This window comes from Alosa sapidissima, chromosome 24 (assembly GCF_018492685.1).
Source record: "Alosa sapidissima isolate fAloSap1 chromosome 24, fAloSap1.pri, whole genome shotgun sequence".
Taxonomy (NCBI): domain Eukaryota; kingdom Metazoa; phylum Chordata; class Actinopteri; order Clupeiformes; family Clupeidae; genus Alosa; species Alosa sapidissima.
This window is the reverse complement of record NC_055980.1, coordinates 3,773,525-3,789,199: the sequence shown is the minus strand read 5'-3', so window position 1 is coordinate 3,789,199 and position 15,675 is coordinate 3,773,525.

The window sequence follows — 15,675 nt, the reverse complement described above, 5'->3', positions numbered from 1 at the left end:
GGCCCACTGGTTAGCACTTTGGACTTGTAAACGGAGGGTTGCCGGTTCGAGCCCCGACCAGTGGGCCGCGGCTGAAGTGCCCTTGAGCAAGGCACCTAACCCCTCACTGCTCCCCGAGCGCCGCCGTTGTAGCAGGCAGCTCACTGCGCTGGGATTAGTGTGTGCTTCACCTCACTGTGAGTACACTGTGTGCTGTTTGTGTTTCACTAATTCACCGATTGGGTTAGAGACCAAATTTCTCTCACGGGATCAAAAAAGTATATATACTGATACTTTGAAATGAAAATAAATCGACTTCTTTTTTTAACGGCTACCAGTAACTCAATGCTGTTTTTTGTGCCACCGAAAATCCCTTAGGAATGCACATGTTTGTTTATACAGTTGAAAGAGTCTATAACATAATTACTCTCATGATATAAAACAAAGTCAGACAAAACACAGAAATTGATTTGATTGAGGACTTAGCATTTGGTCTTTGATTACAGATGGAATACTCACTGATTTCATATATACATATCTCATACAAACTAATGGACAATATTAAAAACACTATTTAAATGGAAATTAAACTACTCTCTGTGGCCTGGAAGATACTGTACTTCCAAGTTCCTATTACTGCCATTTATTGCGCTTCTTCATCTTCCACACACCTAGCAGTGAATTCATCCCCCACAAGCAATCACAAGGAAAAGGCAGCATGATAAGTGTACTCTACCAGCCTGCGTAAATCCACAGGAGCTCACAGACCTTGAACAGTTCCCCAGAACACACCCATAAAGTGTCTCTCTGCATGAAGACCTCTGAACTTGTCATATGATTATGTCATTGTAATAATCAGAACATGTTTTATATAAATTGGGACAGTGCAAGTTTTTCCTCACAATTCTGGCAGTACATTACTATGTTGGCAAATAAGTCTGGTAAACAAGCCTGAAATTTGGGCGTTGGGCGTATGGTTATGGTTATGGATTTGGCAGACGCCTTTGTCCAAAGCGACAAAACAACATAATATTTAAAATTGAACAGGGAACAGATTAAAATGTTGGTCAAATATAATAAGAGAATAGTAATAATAAACAACAATATAAATTCAATCAATAGCCTAATAAAAATAAGCAATGAAAATGAAGGGAAAGGCAATAATAAAACAATAATATCCATTCAATCAATATTATAAAAACAATGACATGGTTAGACTAGGAGAATATCGATAATAAACAATAATGTCAAATTAATTACCAGCCTAATGAAAATAAAACAATACTATACAAACCATAACACATAAGCGCTTAAACAACTAAGTACATGTTGAATAGGAATGTCTTTAGACCCCACTTAAACGACCCAAAACTACCACAGGAATGGAGAGCACTGGGCAACTCATTCCACCAGCATGGAACCACTGAGGAATAGAGTCTTGAATTAGACCTAGTTTTTATGACTGGTCGACATAACAGACGCTCATCAGAAGACCACAGTGGGCAGTTGGGGATGTAAGGCTTGATTATTGAATTAAAATAACTAGGAGCAGATCCAGTCAGTGTCCTATAGGCCAAAGTGAGAGATTTAAATTTAATTCTGGCTACTATAGGGAGCCAATGGAGAGTAACTAGGAGCAGAGTTACATGTGTCCTCTTTGGCTGATTGAAGACCAGGCGTGCTCCAGCATTCTGAATCAGCTGTATTTATCTTTTTACACAAGCGGGTAAGCCAGCAAATAGTGAATTATACCCTTTACACCCTGTAATAGGCAATGATTTTGTTTTTTGTAAAAAAAAAATCTGCTTTTATACGACATACGTACTTCATCACAGCATCACTCGCTAAAATTGCATGAGGGATTTGACATATTCTGCCCTGTTTACATATGGAAATGCTACTTTCCAGCACTATGGAAACAAGGGAGGGTCAACAGTGCTGCCCTAGTGGCACTCAGCACACCCACTCCTTAAACAGCGACCACACTTCCTTTCACTGTTACTTTTCCCGGGATGTTATTAATGGCCACTCACAGGGCCTTTACTCTTTCTGTGACTTGACACAGAGTTGACAGCACTTTATGTTCATTTCAGGAGAACCTTGTTTGGTTCACTTGAGCAGAAAATTGTGACATGGATCAATCAGTGTTTCTGAGGCTTAGGGCAAGGCAAGGTCCAGCACTGCATTCCAGCCCAGTATACCAGGTGCTTAGCCCTGTAACACAATCCCTTTAAGGAGAGTCCTACAATAGTGGTCATACAGAAATCAAGAGGTCAACAAAAGTTAAACACCTTTCACATCATGGGCAATATGTTGATCCCCTTTCATACAGTAAGGCAAAACTATGTAACAATATGCCACATGTGCCAAGTACAAATAATTCTGATATTGTCTTCAAATTCTTTTGGATGGTATATGGTCATGTGACAGGTAAGTCCATATTGCTAGTCTTTGTATTGCTAGCATACAGTATGTCCAAACAGCATGGCCTTTATACAATGGTGTCTCTACACGTCTAGGGGTACTTCTCCCCTTGTTTAATATACAAAATGAAGGATTTTTCTTTCATTTCAGCACCCAATTTCTACTCCTGTCAGTGCAGTGGACCTGCAGAATACAAGCATGAAGAAGCCACCCTCATGTTTTTTCTAAGAAGCCTACTATTTATGGGGACAGATAGACAGATAGATAGACAGACAGATAGACAGATAGACAGATAGATAGATACTTTATTGATCCCCAGGGGAAATTCAAGAAGTAGGTGTAGATAATTCATAAACAAATGAAAGAGAAGAACTGCCACAGCCACTGCTATTGTGTTAAGAAAGAAAGCTCTCTCTTAGCGAAGACACATTCTCTCATATTGAATCAAGTGGAAACAGTATCTGGATCTTCAGCTTGAATGTTAATACTGATTGTGCTTTTTAGCATTATTACAGTGCATGAAAATGCACTGTTCTATATCCGAAGTCTTCTTCTTCTTCTTCTTCTTCTTCTTCTTATTATTATTATTCTAACCAAATGTTCTGCGTCTAATTCAGCTTCAACCATTTAACATAACAACTTAATTCAAATGTCGTAATGTAGGTCTTGAAAATGGCGCCTGTGCAAAAAAACAAGCTTATTTTCCACCATAGACTTTGCATTGCACTATGACATCATAAAGGTCTAATTGAACTGATTTGCACCTGTATCAACTGCCAGCTGCTCAACTAGGCCCCCTCAAAGAGCCAATTAAACTGATTGCACCTGTATCAACTGCTTTCTGCTCAACTAGGCCCACTCTTTCTGTGTCTCTCCATTCTACAAGGATATAAGGCACATTCCATCCAACTTTCTATCCATCCATATTCTTCAAACCATTCACTCATCCACCCAAACTATCTATTAACATCCATTAAACAATCTGCCTATCAACATCCATTAAACTTTCTGTCTATCAACATCCATTACACTATCTACATTCAACTTTTAAGTCGTCTCAGGCTTTAAGCATACAATCTGGCTCTCCTAAGACTACAGATCCTGTTCAACTGTTTCCTCTGCTTACAACTGTTTCAAAATAAAAGTCCTCACTACAATATTTCACTATTAAATAATTTAAATATTTAAACTATCCAACTATTTAACTGTTCAGCCATTCCAACTGTCAGTTATCATTAACTACGGTATGCCTCCTAACTATGCCAACTATATTAAACCACCACCTACCTAGCAACCAACATAGCAACCATTGAAATAAAGCATCTATGTCAGTTTCCATAGCAACCAACATGACTACCTCAGCAACCACCATAGAAACAGCTTTATTTAGCATTGGAACAACCATGTCTACCAAAACCATTGTAACTATCTCTACATTACCTATTTTAACACTATATATTTCACATCATGTTTTGCATTTTCATGTGCTGGTAATTCCTCGGAATTACATTTTCAAGTTTATTAATTATTATTGTAAACTAAAAGAAAGACTGCTTATAAACATTTTCAGTATATCCTTGAACATAGGGGTAAGGTAAGATACAGTAAAAGCCAGTTAAAGGTACAAGCCTTGACTGTGTTCCATTGAAATGCTCCATAGACTCTGACCTGACCATGTGTCACCAGGCTTGTTCTATGTGTAAGTGAAGTCAAGGACATCTGTAATTATTTCCTCATGACTCCTGCAAATCAATATCGGACAGCTCTCAAAACGTGAAAAACATTGGAATGGATTTTCTGCTTGACAGTGTTGCAATTTTAGTTAGGGACATAACCATACAAAAATAGTGTAACATTGTATCATATGAATCTTGGAAAAGGGAAGAAATGTATCTATGGGAGTCATTTGGGGTGCACTCTAGTTTAGAACTGTGCCCTGTATAGTATGAAGTTTTCCACATGGAGGAACTTGCCGCCACATCCACTCTACATTTTTTTTATGGTACATTCATTTATTTTCCTGCTTTTTATTTGAGGTTTATTTATTAATTTTGTTTAATTTCTTCCGCTACTTCTAAGCGATGTTATGCAGTTTCTAAGCTGAAACATTTTTTTTCAAAGATTCTGGATCACCAGTTGAAAGGTTCTCAAAGTCATTAACATTCAAGGCCTCAGTACATCTCCGTGACTGTGGATGACTGTGGAGAAATACTGCACTGACAGTAAAGTTCTCCCTTTCCCAGAGAAAATCTAAAGCGCTTGATTTTTACATGAGGGCTATGATGAGAATAAGCATGTGAATTTCTGGAGCAGTACCCTCTATTTCAGCCCCACTTCTCCAAACCTATCACCCTTAACACTGGTGATCCCTGTGATCTCTGGACTGACATTCACATTTTTCATCACCATCTCCATTTATCTCGCCTCGTCCACTCTGGCCTTTTGGCCTCCGAGATGGGACATAGTATCACCATCCACTCAAATCGAATATCACATTCATCATGATTACGGATCACACCGGGTCCTATCACCCATAAAGTTGGGGACCAGTGAAGCTGCCAGGCAGGGACATATGTCACAGAGCATTTGCTCCCCCACACCAACCACTTTCAGTGACCTCTCCATCCAGGCTGATTATGGAGTCATCCAGTCTGCTCTCTGATTTCATGTTGAGCTTGTTTGGCTGGTTGGAGCTGACTGGTTGCACTTACATGAAGGACCATGCTGATCTATCCTTTGAGGCAACATGGAGCATCTAGAGTTTGGAAAAAGTTGTTTTTATCCAATATGGGTAACTCAGGCACTTTAAAAAAAAAAAAAAGGCTGAATAAATAGATTGAAAAAAATTGTGGTCAGGAAAATTTAGTCTGTTGAGATATACAGTACTTTGATGTTGAGTTAGTGTGCATGATAAATGCACACAAGACTTCACACACAACACTTAATACAAATAAGATGAACAACCATCTCTGAGGTGCTGTCAAATACATGTCATGCTCAGCAAGGTAAAATACTGCACTCTACTGTAGTACATTTTGTGAAGCTAATATCATATTGTCACATGTCATTTAGCCCATACTTCCATTTTGGCCTGCCTGTGACATACTCACCTTTATCTCAGCATGTATTAGGATGTGAAATCCTGGTGAAATGGATTAGCTCTTATAACCTCCATGTCTGGAAAACAGAGAAAAGAGAAATATATTGGAAGTGTGGAAATATAGTGGAAGGCTTGGGACAAGCAGTTCTATCAGAAAACTTCTCTTTGTTGCTGTTAAGACAGTATTGAGAAAGAAATCATGTATAGACTGGTTCCATTAGCTTTTGTTTTTATTTTGTGCAATGGCACTTTCCCTCATCATTGTCTGCTCAAAAGACCCCAAGTGTTGGCTTCTGTCTGTATTTGCAGCATCATTCCGGGCCTGGTAATGCTCGGGCACCATCACTTGTAAGAACTCATAACAATCTCTCAGACGGAGATGTCACATTTACTGCCTACAGTTGCTGAAATCTCTTTTCTAGAACCGTTGAAGCTGTCACACTTATTGAGTTGAACCGGGTTACTATTTCAGTGAGAGCCACACTAGCGTGACACACTGCCCTTGTATGTAAGCAGAGGCAAACATTCTGGATTCTGTTGCCTTCTATTACCTGGTAAACATCAAAGAAATCTACCTTTCCAAAGTGGCTTAAAATGTTTTAAAAAGGGCCCAGTTATTTATTTATCATGCAAGTACAATACTCTGCATGATAACAGTGCCTATGTGCACTTTAAGGCATCTACATTCAAACAGGTAGAACTGGCATAGTGCTTTGATTATATTAGGAGGAGTTGCAAGGGCCATTACCTCAGCAGAAGGTTTGTCACATTGAGTTGCTATGGTTGTCAATGATTGTTACAGGCACACACAAACAGCTCTCACCAACTTCATACGCGTATGTAAACAACTCTCTCCAACTCCATTCACTTATGTAAATTAAGCCAATGTTTGGTGCCATATTTTGTCACCACACATGTCTATCTAAGCACTAATGCACAAGGAATGCCATGATGATGTCCATAATATTCCTCCTTAAAACCCTCTCTGATGCCTGGAGAAAAGGCAAACTTTTCCACAGATATCATACATATTGGCAGTAGGCTCAGAAAGCCTTGGCCAGGCAGACAAGGTGTCTTAATGGCCCAGTTTCAGCCTACTTTCTGGCCAATAATTAGTCTCCCCCAGCAAGCAGCTCCACAGAGATAGATGAAGTTGACCCTGGGCCAGGCTGGACAGTCTGCGCTGCAGGAGCTAAGAGACTCGACACATGGGAAGAGATTGTGTGGAAATAGGAGCATGGGCATGCCGAGCTCAAGGTCAGCTGTCTCATAATCCCCCTGAATGCTTTAGCACCAGCCATATTCGCACCATGGAGGTTCCAGTTTTAAAGTGACTCTTGATGCAGCAAACATCTGAAATGCAAAGCATGCTCCTTTGAGACATAATGGTCAGTGAGAGCTGAGGAACATTTTTCTTTGTTCGCCCTTCCCCCTGTATTCGTCTCTGATTCTACTGCACTACCCACTGACATCTGCTGTCATGTGTGATGAGACTCCACCATCTTTTGCTAAAATGATTGAACCCCCTGTTAGAACATGGCTTGCTGCACAAAGCACAGTTGCCATACAAAGCCGACATTGAAGAAACTACTAAGAGGATCAGAACTGCCAAGAGCATCAGTACCAGCATCAGTGCCATCGATCCATCCGAGGGGGTTTTGCTGTTATTTTGAAGAATTACGAAGATAGAACTAAGACTTGTTTTCTCTTGACCATTGGCATGAGTGAGGTGAAGAAGTGAACTGTAAACATACAAGGGCTTTATTGCTGTGTGCACACACAGCAAGTTTGTGCCATGAATGTAAATGCCGGGAGTTTTAAATATGCATGAAAAATGAACGCACTTTTAACTGGCAGGACATCAAACACGTTTTTCCCTTCTGCTTTTGCAGTGTTCCATATATTAATGAAAACCACATGCACTGCTTTTGTTTACATTTTCCTACTCTGCATGCGTGACGTGCTCTGGTCTTGGGGGAAGAAGACACTGGCGGAGAGATTGAATGAGGGGAGATTGGTTACCAAGACAACTGTATATCCATCCCAAAATGAAATTTTATGGAACACACTTGGCAGGCTTGAACCAACAGTTGGTTCAGACTGGTTAAGTAAACACATTACTTGTGGAATTGTAAAATAGTGTAAATGTGGTGTTGTTGTCGAGCATCTTTCCCAGACTCCACACACCTTCTAGGTAGCTCTGGGTTGCGTGTATGCCATAGCATATGGTACTATAATGAAAGAAGGAAGTGCAATAACTTCTCAGAGAACGAAAACATACTCATTATCTAAATAAAAATGTGACCTATCGGGTTACGATCAAGTTAAAATTAGAATATTTTACTCCTACTGAAAAAAGGAACTATCTATTGTTCTTCACCATGACCCTCAGACAATGTTGTTTTTTCACACTCTACCTGTGTACTGGTTCATAATATCATGTGAAAAGACAATAGTCCTTTCTAATGAATTTACATGTTTAGACATCAGTGCATTCTATGCTAGTTGGATTCTGGATTGTGACTCTGGATTTTGCTCTAAGTCCTCTTCCTGGCACTCACTCACAGGAGAGAGCAAGTATTTCCCCTATATGCTGTGATGGAAAAAACAGGAAAATTCTGAAACTGGGTTTCTGGTGAGGTGTGTGTTGCTGTCAATGACCTGTTACCATATGCTTCTAAACATTGGAATCAGTCAGGGTAAATTTGCCTCGGAGCTGAATGGGAGAGTTTCAGTTACACCAATGTGCCAATCTGCAAAGTAACGGAGCCAAAAATGAACAAATGAATTAATTAAGCACGTGGAGCCCTTTGCTCAGGAACCATCTGGTAAAAAAGTGAGTGTGTCAGTGGGTTAACCCAGCCGTGTAATAGTTTTATCCATCTGACAGCCACCTGTGTGATCTCATGTCCCCCTCTTGCAGTGACAGTGTGGCTCATATTTTCACAGCATTGTGATATAAATTGCACAGTATATCAGCCTACCTAGCGCACACACCCTTCATTTCAACCTGATACAATTTTGTGGACCAACAATTAAGCAGGCATGGATTAACAATTATTTTCCGCAATTTCACTGGCTCATGTATTTCATGCCTATTTAGGTGCTGCCAGTCTCCGTAATGTAATGTAGCAATTTCCAATCCACTCTGTGTGTGTTCACGTGTAGCCTACCACACACGCTGGGGTGGTACCTATGGCTGTCATTGGGATGTGCCTGTGCTGTCAGAGTAATGAATGAAGAGCCTTTGTGGCGGAAGCGGATATTTGTTGGACAAAAATGTCTCATAACTGCCCCTGACAGGATGCCGGCCTGGCAGTTTGATTGATCCGGGTTGGTAACCAGGGAGTGACAGAATGCTAAAATCCAGCAGTTGTTGTCTGCCCAATTATACAAGCAGTCCATTCATTCGTGCTGCTTATGGTGTTTTCTCTCCTGATTTCCAGAGGGGAGAACGGTGGTTGCGGAGATAATGGAGCAGCTTGGCTGTTTTTAACAGCCTTGAAGTCACCGCTAAAATATTTAAAGTACATAAAAGGAGGTAAGCGGTGGTTAACTGTATGACTTCATATTTGTGTTTTGTATCCAACACAAATACAGACGATTGACTGTCTCTCAGTCAATCGTCATCGCAAACAGTGTCTCCCCAGAGAGGCTGGTTTGTTATCTTCAGCAGAAGGCCCAGTGAAAATGCATCACTCCAGTGCATCTTCTACCCGCTCCCCGCTTTGCTGAATGCGAGGAGGAGCTTTTGATTCATGGATGTGTCAACAGCACAGACCACACACCCCCCCCCCATTACTGTGTTTTATGGCAGCGCAACACCTCATGCCAGTTTTAATGGCTGCCAAATGTGTTTACGGAAGACCTCTTTGAAGCTCTAATCACATGACCCACTCATGAATCAATTTGTCATTTGCCCGCTACTCACACTCTCAGCAGTCTTAAGAAGTAATGTGTCAGCTATCATAATGTTATAACGTGCTCCTCTCTGTGCCACGTGAAACACTTTCCCCAGACTGCAGGTTTAACTGCGGACTGACAAACACATACATATGCTGGGTATGGATCACTTTCGCAGCGGTGGAATCGCTAATAAACCACCCCATCATCACCGGGCTCACAGACAGCAGGGGAAGCCGCAGGGTGCATATCTATGGTTCAAGCAAAGCATGCGTCATCTGAGCAATTTATCAGCACATAAATAAAGCAATTACACATCATTATCAAAATATTAGTGAGTGAGAAACTTGCACCAGATGAGACTCAATTAAAAGAGAGTGATGCATTCAAATGTTTCCTTTCAATGACATCGAGGAGATGTGGAGAGGAGAGAAGGCACGTCGCTGGTTAAGGAATGGATATGAAATGCATCTGATTTCCTCAATCACTTAGGCACTTATGCCACATTCAGCCATTTTGCCGTGTTTATCCTTAAAAATGTGCTTTCATCTTCATCACACGGTTCATATGAGAGACTCTGGATTTTAAAGAGAGCCTTCATGATGTCCTTTGCCTTTAGTGGAATGAATAGCAGCAGCAGCATAAACAACATCAATTAGATGCCATGACCCTGAGCATCTCTGAACTGCTAGATGGGGATGTCATGTGGAAGTGAGTGTGGTTTTGGAGAGGTTCGCTGGACCTCTGACACATTGACATCAGAGAGTCCATGCCTAATGAGTTCCACTAATCAACCTTCCCAACGCCTGGCTCACCCCCTTGACACCGACCCCCCCCCAACCCTCCACACATACACACACCCCTCCCCCGGCCAGAGGGGGGAAAAAGTGAAATAAAACTGAGTGACTTCAAGGGCCGCTCGCTTTTTTCCATTCTCCACACGTCACGCCCGCGCACGTTTCTGCAGCACAATAGCCCAAGCACTGTGAGAGCAGAACTCAATCAAAATGATGTGTGGCTCTCACCGCCAGGCAGTCTTTCTCTCGCTCTCTCTTTCTCTCTCTCCTTCTCCTCTCTCTCTCTCTCTCTCTCTCTCTCTCTCTCTCTCTCTCCACCTCTCCTCTCCCCTTACCCGGCTGCACATTGTGCTGCAGCTCTGAATTCTGACAACAGGAGCCCCTTTGATGTCCTGTGCTGCAGCCCTCTCCACTCGGCTCTGTAGCGGGGGTGAGGATGTGGACAGAGATTTTCACCTAGCGGGGGCTCTGGGCGCGTCACAGGGGGGCGCAGAGCAGCCGGCCGCAGATAAAGTGCCACACGAGGGGGCTCGCCGCACACCACACTTCTGTCTAACTCGACCTCCACGTTTTGACATAGTGTGACAGAGACTTTTTTTCCTAGAGAGAGCTTACAGTTGGCCAACTCTGGTCCTAATCTGTCTGCAAGCACACGCAACTCACTAAAAAGACACACAGTCAGTATGTTTCATACTTGTGTTCTGTTTTGCTACATGTTGTCTGTGCTATTTTGAAAATCAAAGTTATATATGATAGAGGAACAGATCTGCCCAAGGCAAAGAGTCATGGCCTTGGGCAGTACTGCATTTTTACACCAACTAATGAAAAAGTCATACAAGTGCAGGGTTTTTTATACTGGAAAGGAGGGTGGTAAGAGAACAGTCCATCAAACTGTTCTGGTATTCATGCTGGACTTCATCTGGTGATTGTAATGATGGTCACATCTCTGTTTTAATGAACCATCAAAACCGGTGCCATTTGTGATCCACAATAATGCCACTATTATCCTTATTAACATAACGATGCCATTTATCTTGTATTTAGACTGAGTCCTTTAAAGGAAAATGCTTCATGACTGCAATCGCTTTAGGCTGGCCTGTGTTGTACTTGGCATCTCCTACTAGAATTCCATTTAAAGTCCCGTATGACAGTGCCTAACAGAGCCTGGATTTACACTATTTGAAACCTAATGGAAAATGTGTCACATTGAGTTACTGGCATCCTAATATTAGTGTTATTAGAACTTGCAGTAACTGTCAAAGTAATAAGACATTCTATTTTTCATGATGGATGCATTCAAGTAGATCTCTGTTGGTAAAGGACAAGTCATATGGTCTTTTTGAAAGCGCATCTCATTTTAAATGTATGGAATTTCATGCTTGTCTCGTTAGCTAAATTAAAATCACTGGGAGTAAAATTGTCTGGTTTTTAGCAAGAGGGGAATGAGACAGTAAAACAACTGCTTATCAACTTTCATCTAATTTATGTGGAGGATGTCACAGGGAACAAATAATGTGTGTAAATTGTCTGAGAGAGAAGAAAGGGAAAACGTGAGGTTGGGCTTCAGCTGAAGGAAGGGATCTTTTTTGAAGCTCCTTTGAGACTTGCATATTTGATGTTTATGCCCTTATATTACATCACAAGAAAAACCGGCTCTGGCCTTCCTATTTTTGCACCCCAGACATGCCTGTATATTATTTAATGGCCTCTGTTAAGAAAGTACATTACTTTGCTTTTAGAAGACTGACATCAAGGACAGGTCTTCACAGCAGAACATACGTCTGTGTATGGAACTGTGGACGAGAACAACTTGCGTCAGATTTGCTCCTGAAGACCTTCATTCAGATGAGAAGAAGAGCTGAAAAAAAGAAGAGAGAGTCGCAGACTTCTGTCCATTATTCCACCTGAGCAAGTTGGTGAATGGTGACTATTCAGGAGCAATGTTGTGTGTAAAAGATTAAAGGGTGTTGGGGGCCATATTTATCTTCACATTACTTGGGTCGGCATGTCGTAATATTAAACAATAGCTTCATTCTTCAAAAGGAAAAGGAGAGAGGAAGTCTCCAGACAGAGGCTCCTTATCTTAAAATATATTTATTGAGTTATGCCCTGAAGAAGGTGTGTGGACATTTTTAATCTGTCCATGAAGGAGAGATCCACTCAATAGTCATTTTAATTTAACAATTACCTTGGTCTGGAGACTTTTCCTGTCTTCTTTTATTCTTTTTACTCTTTCCCCTCGACACCAAAGAGCACACAACAAAAACAAGCAGAGAAGACGAAGACTAACTTCACTCATCCCTCATTTTTATCATTCACCCTCATTCTTATGATGCTTCTTTGATCATTTGAAATGAATAGAGGTATGATGGTTTCCTGACCATTTATGAAAACCACTATAGAGGTTGGAATGTGTTTCATTGGCCTCTTGGTAAAGTGGACAAACTGATCTTAGCATAGAGCGCCCTCATGAGGCAGGTTGAAATATCACAATACTCACTGAGTCAGCCTGCAGCGCCATCTGCTGTCTGCTTCCTTCACCTGTCCCACAGAGGAAATCAGAGACAGAGGCATCAAGACCGACCCCAATGGTTTATGAAGGGCCTCACTTTGCTCCTCTTGCTGTAGTTTTTTTTTTTCCATCTTTTTAAATGGTTTGCATGCCTACCTGCTGTGAAAGCTAAAGCGTTTAGTAATTCCCAGAAAGCCAAATCAATACCTGCCCATCCAAACTAAAATGAGTTGGCATTGAATTGCTGCACAAAATGAAAAGCACTGCTTTTCACAAGGCACAAGATGAAAACAAAAATCCATGACAAAATGTCAAGTGGGAGAGTAGTCTTGCGGCAAGGGATTTTCCATTCCAAATGTTATTTTCACTGACTGGAGAAGCATGGGGATTCACACCTGTAAACCGATTAAACACAACATAAAAATGCGGATCTGCACATCCTGTCACGACATTTGTGTACCCATTACATAACAGGGCATGTGTTCCTCAGGTCCTCAGATGTATGGAGGTGTTTGCTTTTGAATACACAAAAAGACAAACTGCATGAGTGAATAATGGAAGACATTGATTAGCAACCCCTCTACTGGTTTGACATCAGCAATACATTTAATGTATCTTTTTTGTTGTGCTCTCAACAGAATTTCTACACCTGAGACATGCAAATCAGAGGAGGAATGTTCATCACTGAAACACACTCACACACACTACTCAATATAGAGACAGACCTACCATAGCTGCTTTTTAAAGGTAAAAGCCTAGGCATGAGTTAACCCACTTGACTTTTCTAAGCAGTCCACAGTGATCATTTCCAAGAGTGATTTCTGAGGTTTGACAGCAAAATACAGAGCAATAAAACCTGAATTCCAATAGAAAAGGACAAAAATGGGGCAAATGATTCACCACAAGTACATAAGGAATGATTAGAGTAGTGATGCCCTTATACATTCCCTAAGTACATTTATTGATCAAATGACTTATGCTTTCTATTAGGCCTACAGCATCACTGGAAGAGCATGTATATAGAGAACCCCATATCTCCTCAAGGGCAAATATTGCAGAATTACAGCAGAAGAATGTTGCAACAACTCCAGGCGGCGTACCTCTCTTATCACCTCACAATCATGGACAGGGCCCTTGTCTGGGAGCAGGAGGGTAGCAAATATCAAAGAATACTTTATCTTCCCACTATTTAATGAGAGACACGAAATGCTCAGAGCAAAGACAGTGCAAGGTTAACGGAAGCTGCGTCTCTCCCCTCATAGCTGAGTTGAAGCTGGTGCTCAAAACCAGCCCTCTTGTCCCTCAGATTTATGAGGCAAATGCAAAGGAGTATTCAAATCCGACAAGGTTACAGTGTGATCATTTGCAATGCATGCTAATAAACTCGAGCCCCTGAAGTCAAGAAGGGTGCAGGAGGAGAATGGTGCCACGATCATCTCCATGCCAAATCACAGTGATGGTAAAGATGCCGGAGGGAATCTGAACAGATAGACACCACAGCACAGGCTCCAGGGAGACACATGCATAACAAGTTGCATCTGCAGGGTTAAGAAGCTCTCGGAGACAATGTAATGTAATTCACTTGCTAAAATAAACATTGCATGGTAAGCCTTGATGTTTTTTCCAGTATTGTTTTATCAACCATCAGATCTCATGATGGGAAAATCTTGATCCTATATGTAAATATCCTGAGCCATGTGCTTCCCCTACTAATGTCTTGGAGGAGTTGTTGAGCGCTTTTGCCCTGAGTTGACTGACTCCGACTCAAGTAACATGCAACAGCTTTTCAGCATCTGAACTGAGAAAGGATATGACCCTGCTGGTATTGTTAATTAGCGTAAACACTCTCAGGCAATGACACAGCGCTGAATATTTGATTATCAGCGTGACTAATCACTCCATGGAAAATTAACAGGAGCCATATAGGCAGGCTTGATCAGTGCGCTGAGCAGTGACAACCCCATTAAACTAATGCAGCGAGTGAGATGATTCAGCCACTAATACAGCCAAATCAGTATAATCAGGAATGAAGTGTGATCGTGGCTTTCAGTCCTGCGTTTGCACGTTGCATCTGTTCAAAGTATAAATAGAATAACTTTCCCCCAAGCATCAAAGCCAAAGGAAATCTCATTTTATGTGCAAATTTAGTTACCCTAGTATTTGTTTCCATGCACAAAATGGTCACGCTGTTTAGTTGAGCCACTCGCCCATGAGTACTAGCATCCATTTGCCCATTTTGTGGTCAGCAAAGGGAAGTTCTAGAAAACTGTAAAGTGACACGTCTCCATTCCATGCTCATAGGTGGCTTGTGCGTGTGGTAAAAGGAGTATCCTGAGAGGGCGCATGTGATTGTAGGCTTATGAGCACAATGAGTATGTGAGAGAACAGGGTGACAGCGGGGTCACCTCGAGCACAGGGCACACACAGCATTTGTGGGGGAGTAAGAACTCTCTTCAGGGCGGCAGGTGTGCCATTTCTCTCTCCTCCTGTTTTTTGTCTGTCTGAGGTAATCATCTGACACTGTGCCCAGCGGAGTGATCTCTGCTGAATAAGCCGGAATGAATATTTAGTATTTGTTTACCTTTCGTATCTCTGCAAGCACCTCTGGAGTCTGTGGTCCTGCACAAACTCACACCCTCCTCAGTCAGCACCTCCTCCGCAACAGTTCACATTTTCCAGATGGCTGCTGTCAATCGCTTCAGGCATCAATCAATGTAAGCCTACTAAAAACACTTACTATTCAAATCAATACACGTCAATACGTACAGTGTACCGGTGACCAAACATTACAAATGTGCATGAATCATATGCGCAAAACTATAATTCACCTTACCTCTATAAAGACACTTGCCCCAAATTCCTACTAGAACATTCCGACATTATAATATGGCACAAACAAAAAAGCCTAAGAGGGGCACTTTTACAGCAGTAGTTCAAAGACATAAAAATTAAGTCTTCAA